We start from the raw sequence: 7,308 nt of genomic DNA on the forward strand, positions 1-7,308 counted from the left end.
AAAAGTAAAAATTAGTTCTGTTTATTTTGCTGAGTTAATATTTTTATTATGAATTGACATAAGAAATGTTTGAAAATAATAATATGCCATTGAATTTATAATGAAGCAAATAGAAAAGCCACAGGAGAACCAATGACGGAAAAATCACGACTATAGTAGAAAGAGAATTTTAATAATCAGGGAACGCTGCTGAAAGTCTCTTTTCTCTCTAAACTCTATGGCCCATTCTCAGTCTCCACTGTGACTTTGACCTCCCGCTGTCCCCAATACAGCTTCACCTTAGAAAAACCCAACAGTCCTTCTTCTCAGTGCCTGTGCTCACGAAGCTGCACTCCTCCAGAGTAAATCACATCAGCAGGATGATTGATGGCACCTTCAATTTATAATTCCCAGTCTCACCTGAGGTCTTGATACCCCTTAAGATCCCAATGCATTGTTCAATCACCCTGCCCTTCACACTTCTCAGATGTCTGCTCCTTCCTGGTCTCTGTTCTCCTAGATGGATGGCCTTCGAGGAGCAAGACTGAATTCTATAAGTAAATAGTCTGGAGGCATTTGTTGGCAGTTCTGCTCCTTATTTCTTTAATGGTAAGACAGACACAATACCTCCCACCTCATTTAAGTTCTATAAATGGTAAATGAGTCAGTGCATACAAATCTTCTACAATCATATAAGCCATCAATAAACCATCAATAAAAATGACTAGTTTTCAAATTATATTTTCACTATAAAATAGAAGCAAAAATTCCCTTAACTCCCCAACTCCACATCAATGAATCTGTTGTATTTATCTTACAGTCTTTGATCCCTATATGCTAAATCATTCCTGGAAACAGCTCAACTCTCCACTTGTGTTCCCAAGCAGGAGTTGGCAATCTATGATCCAAAGCCCTACTCCTGAATGTTTTGTGTAGGTCATGAACTAATAACAATTCTGCTTTATGACACATCTAATATGTGTGAGTTTTAATGTACGTAAATAAAGTTTTATGGAAACTTTACAGTCACATTCTCATTCATTCCCTTCTGTGCTGTCATATTGTTTCTTGCTGCTTTTTTATTGTTTTTGAGGCAGTGTCTAAGCCCAAGACAGTCTTGAATGTTCAGTCCTCCTGTCCCAGTCTCTTGAGTGCTGGGACTGTACATGAACTCCACTGTGCACTACACTAGCAGAATAACAAGCAATATCTAGGACTGTTGGACTTGCAATATTTAGTTATATGGGCTGTGAAACAAAAACATATTGGTCCTTGTTTCAGAGTCCTTTCATTACAAGCAAGGTTCACACACTGTCTACTGGGTCTTTCTTCTAACCATTCAAATATGCCCAAATTTTTCCAACTGAGAAATAAAGACATCCTGCCCATTGTGGCAATGCTATCCCAGAACTGAGAAGACATGGCAGGAAGTTCTCTGCAAATGAGGCAACCTGAGCTACATAATGGGTTATATGCCAGCCAGTTCTATGTAGCAACATCCTTTCTCCTTCAAAAAAGGAAATAAAGAAAAGAAAAAGAAAATACAACTTTTAAAAACTTTCCTTCTATTACAACCTTTCTTTTTGTGCCCTTCAGAATCACAACTCTCCAAGTAATATGCACATATGCATACACATGCAAGTTTACAAAATAAAAAACAATCAGAAGAGAAAGAAAGGAAGGAAAGACAATATATCTCTAACATTTTACTGAATGTTCTACATAGTACCTTGAAGCAAAATAACAATATATCATTATTATTATAGCTAAAAAAGCCAAGTAAGTTCAAAAAGAAGAAGAAGTAAAATGTTACCTATACACAACATGGTTACCTATGTTTAAAATACAATTGAATATGAAAAAATCAGATGGAACAAATAATCTTATCAGGGTGGCAATACTCAAAATAAATATACACAAACTTAGTTTTGAATGCAAATAAATGAAAAATCAACTGAAACTTATAGGATAGGATGACTTATAACAGTACCAAAAAGGTAAAATAGTTGGAGTTGAATCTGGCAAAAGAGATGTTAAGACCAAACACTGTCATGAAAGACAGAATGGCTTTGACTGTGACTAAAAGAGTAAATTGGTGGTTGTTGTGGAAACATAAGGACTCCAGATGGATCCACAGAACCCTTGTAAAAAGAAAAGCAAGATGTAAGTACATGAAACCCCAGCTTTAAGGAACAGGGCTGGACCAATCCAGAGGACTTCCTGGACAGCCTGTCTAGTCAAAACAGCAAACTCTAGGTTCAGTGGCTGTCTTTGTCTCAGACAGAGAGAAGGAGGGTGGAAAGAAGTAAAAGAGACAATAGGGGGAAAGCAGAATGGAGAGAGAGGTGAAGAAACAATTGAGGAAGACATCTCACAACAACCTCTGACCTCTATGCATGCCCATAGGGGCAAGTGATTCACACATTGCCATATGCATGTAACAAAACACACACACACACACACACACACACACACACACACACATGGATGTATATCTATCTATCTATCTATCTATCTATCTATGTCCAGGAAATTAGAAATATCTTCCAACCACACTATGAAGTGTATCATATTCAACTGATCCACAGATTTAACTAAGAGACATATGTTTTATTAACTAGTTCTAACTCATATGAGAATCTATGAGACTAAGAATACCTCAGAAAAAAGTCTTTGAAAAACAAGAAAAAATCCAGAGGGCAAATACTATACAGTTTCAAACTTAATATAAAGTTTCAGTAGTCAAAATGCTAGAGCAAGTACCCCTGGATTCATGGGACAGGATGGAAAGTGTGGGTCTTGACAAAAGGACCCAGACAATTTGCACAAACTCTTAAGCAAATCATTCTGGGACTTACTAGTCCCACTTGTTTCTGGTAATTGCATTACATTTGTCAGTAAAAGTAATATCCTTTAGCAGAGGGAAAAATTAAGGAAATTTGCTTAATAAACACTGCTTGGTTAACTTGATGGTACCACATCAGTTATTTATATTAATATACAAGATTGAGGCCTCCTCATATTAGAAAAGAGAAGATGAAACAAAAGAAATATTTGATAAACATGCAAATACTCATCAAGGATGAAGCATGACCTCACTTCTGTGCTTTGAGAGTTGAAGGCTAAAGGAGCTGCATGGAATACAATCCCTTCCCTCCAGGAATTTGCAATAGACTGGGAGATAGAAACTAACACACATGGGATCATAAACAAGAATATGTAGCAATCTACATAATTGAGGGTAAAGTACCTATTGAAGTCATGCAAATGTGACCCACTGCTTATTGTGCCCATTTGGAGTGTAAGTATGTCTAGTGAATGCTAATGTATGCAAGCCACCTTGCCAAATGCTTTACCTGGTGATTATTCTTTAATTTCTCCAGAGGATCTGAACCAGTATTATTATTATTTTATTTTTTTATTTTTTTATTTTTTTATTTTTTGCAGATTTTTATTTGAATGAGAAACAAGATTGTTTTGCTCGTCAATCCCAGTTCCCACTCCCACCCCTCCTCCCCTACCAGCCCCCAACTAAAACCCTACCTATCACATATCATTTCTGTTCCCCAGGGAAGGTGAGGCCTTCCATAGGGGGTCATCAGAGTCTATCATACCACAAGGACAATTATTAACTGTGTCCATAATTAGAGTTCTGCACTATACTGAATTGATAGACCTATCTTTTTTCTCTCTTTTATTATTATTATTATTATTATTATTATTATTATTGTTATTATTATTATAATTATTAATTCAAGTTAGGGAACAGGTTTGTTTCACATGTAATTCCCCTCTCCCTCTCCCTCCCCTTACCCCCATTCCTTCTCACCGACCTCCAACCTACCCCCTACCCCATCCACCCACCACTCCCCAGGCAGGGTAGGGCCCCCAACCGGGGCTCCACCAAGTCCACCAAATCTTCCTGTGCTGGGTCTAAGTCCCTCCCATGTGTTCAGAGACAGAGTGGATCCCTTCAAGTGGGATGGGCTCTTGAAGCCCCCCCCCATACACCAGGGCAAAACACCAGTCCACCTCCGGAGGCTCCCAGGAGTGCAGGGGCCTCCCCATTGGCATCCATGATCAGGGCCTGGATTAGTCCCATACTGGCCTCCCAAAGAGCATCTGGGGTCGATATGCTTTCCCTTTTTCAGGCCAACTGTTTCTGTTGGTTTCTCCAACCAGGTACAGACCCGTTCGTTCTTCATTCCTCCCTCTCTTCAACTAGGTTCCAGATTTCAGTTCAGTGTATTTCTGTGGATGTCTGTCTCTGCTTCCATCAGCCACTGGATGAGGACTCTAGGATAGCATAGAGAGTAGTCATCACTCTCATTCTAGGGGAAGGGCTTCTAGGCCATCCTCTCCTCCACTGCCCGGACTGTCAGATAGTGTCATCCTTGTAGGTCTCTGGAGATCTTTCTAGTTCCAGATCTCTTCTCAGACCTATAGTGGCTCCCTCTGATATGGTATCTCTCATCCTGCTCTCTCTCCTCTATTCTTCCCCCAACTCAATATATCTGCTCCTCCATTTCTTCTCCTCTCCTCTTCTTCTTGTGCTCTTATTGTGGCAGCACCCACTCCCCTACCCTCATGCTCTCAATTAGCTCGGGAGTTCATGCCACTTCCCATTCCTGGGGTCCATTTATCCCTTAGAGTCATTCATGATTTCTAGTTTCTTTGGGGAAGAGGATTATAGGCTGGTAAACCTTTGCTCTATGTCTAAAAATCATATATGAGTGAGTACATACCATGTTTGTCTTTTTGTGATTGGGTTACCTCACTCAGGATGGTTTCTTCTAGTTCCATCCATTTGCCTGTGAATTTCAAGATTCCATTGCATTTTTCTGCTGAGTAGTACTCCATTGTATAAATGTACCACATTTTCTCTTTCCATTCTTCAGTTGAGGGGCATCTAGGTTGCTTCCAGGTTCTGGCTATTACAAACAATGCTGCTATGAACATGGTTGAACATATGTCCTTGTTGTATGGACATGCAGTATTTGGGTATATACCCAAGAGAGGAATGGCTGGATCTTGAGGTAGATTGATTCCCATTTTTCTGAGCAACTGCCATACTGATTTCCAAAGTGGTCTTACAAGTTCACACTCCCACCAGCAATGGAGGAGTGTTCCTTCTTCTCCACAACCTCTCCAGCATAGGTTGTCATTGGTATTTTTGATTTTAGCCATTCTGACAGGTGTGAGGTGGTATCTCAGAGTTGTTTTGAGTTGCATTTCTCTGATGGCCAAGGATTTTGAGCACTTTCTTAAGTGTCTTTCAGCCATTTCAGATTCCTCTGTTGAAAAATCTCTGTTTAGTTCTGCACCCCACTTTTTAATTTCATTGTATGGTGTTTTGGTGGCTAGCTTCTTGAGCTCCTTGTATATTTTGGAAATCAGTCCTCTGTCAGATGTGGGGCTGGTGAAGATCTTTTCCCATTCTGTGGGTGGTCGTTTTGTCTTACTGACTGTGTCCTTTGCCTTACATAAGCTTCTCAGGTTCAAGAGGTCCCATTTATTGATTGCAGACCTCAGTGTCTGTGCTTCTGGCGTGATGTTCAGGAATCGTTCTCCTGTGCCAATTTGTTCAAGGGTTATTCCCACTTTCTCTTCTAGAAGATTCAGTGTGGCTGGATTTATGGAGAGTCTTTGATCCATTTGCACTTAAGTTTCGTGCATGGTGACAGGTATGGATCAATCTGCAATTTTCTGCATGTCCGAATCCAATTGTGCCAGCACCATTTGTTGAAGATGCAATCTTTTTTGCATTGTATGGATTTAGCACCTTTGTCAAAAACAAGGTGTTCGTAGGTGCATGGGTTAATATCTGGGTCTTCAATTCAATTCCATTGGTCAATCTGTCTATTCTTGTGCCAATACCAAGCTGTTTTCAGAACTATGGCTCTATAGTAGAGCTTGAAGTCAGGGATGGTGATGCCTCCAGAGGATCTTTTATTGTAAAGAGTTGTTTTGGCTATCCTGGGTTTTTTATTTTTCCATATAAAGTTGAGTATTGTTCTTTCAATGTCTGTGAAAAACTGTGTTGGGATTTTGATGGGGATTGCGTTAAATCTGTAGATTGCTTTTGGTAGGATTGCCATTTTTACTATGTTAATTCTGCCTATCCAAGAGCACGGGAGATCTTTCCACTTTCTGGTATCTTCTTTAATTTCTTTCTTTAAAGTCTCAAAGTTCTTATTGTACAGGTCTTTCACTTTTTTGGTTAGTGTTACCCCCAGATATTTAATGTTGCTTGTGGATATTGTGAAAGGTGATGTTTCCATGATTTCTTTCTCATTGAGTTTATCATCTGTATACAGTAGGGCTACAGATTTTTTTAGTTAATTTTGTATCCTGCTACCTTGCTGAAGGTGTTTATCAGCTGTCGGAGTTTTCGGGTCACTTATGTAGACTATCATGTCATCTGCAAATAGTGAAAGTTTGACTTCTTCCTTTCCAATTTGTATCCCTTTGATCCCTTGTTCTTGTCTTATTGCTCTAGCTAGAACTTCAAGTACAATATTGAAGAGGTATGGAGAGAGTGGACATCCTTGTCTTGTTCCTGATTTTAGAGGAAAAGCTTCGAGTTTCTCTCCATTTAGTTTGATGTTGGCTATTGGTTTGGTGTATATCGTGTTTATCATGTTTAGATATGTTCCTGTTATTCCTGTTCTCTCCAAGATCTTTATCATGAAGGGATGTTGGATTTTGTCAAAGGCTTTTTCAGCATCTAGTGAGATGATCATGTGGTTTTTCTTTTTCAGTTTGTTTATATGGTGGATTACATTAATGGTTTTTCGTATGTTGAACCATCCTTGCATCCCTGGGATGAAGCCTACTTGATCATGGTGGATGATTTTTCTGATATGTTCTTGGATTCGATTAGCCAATATTTTATTGAGTATTTTAGCATCAATGTTCATGAGGGATATCGGTCTGTAGTTCTCTTTCTTAGTCTTATCTTTGTGTGGCTTGGGTATCAAAGTGATTGTAGCCTCGTAGAAAGAGTTTGGCAATATCCCATCTGCTTCTATTGTGCGGAACAGTTTGAGGAGTACTGGAATTAGCTCTTGTTTGAATTTCTGGTAGAATTCTGCAGTGAAGCCATCTGGCCCTGGGCTTTTTTTGGTTGGGAGGCTTTTGATTACTGCTTCTATCTCATTAGGGGTTATAGGTCGATTTAAACTGTTTATCTGATCTTGATTTAATTTTGGTAAGTGATATTTATCCAGAAAGCTGTCCATTTCCTTTAGATTTTCCAATTTTGTGGAATACAGGTTTTCAAAGTATGACCTAAAGATTCTCTGGATTTCCTCAGTGTCCGTTGTTATA

This window comes from Cricetulus griseus (assembly GCF_003668045.3).
Source record: "Cricetulus griseus strain 17A/GY chromosome 1 unlocalized genomic scaffold, alternate assembly CriGri-PICRH-1.0 chr1_1, whole genome shotgun sequence".
NCBI classification, from domain to species: domain Eukaryota; kingdom Metazoa; phylum Chordata; class Mammalia; order Rodentia; family Cricetidae; genus Cricetulus; species Cricetulus griseus.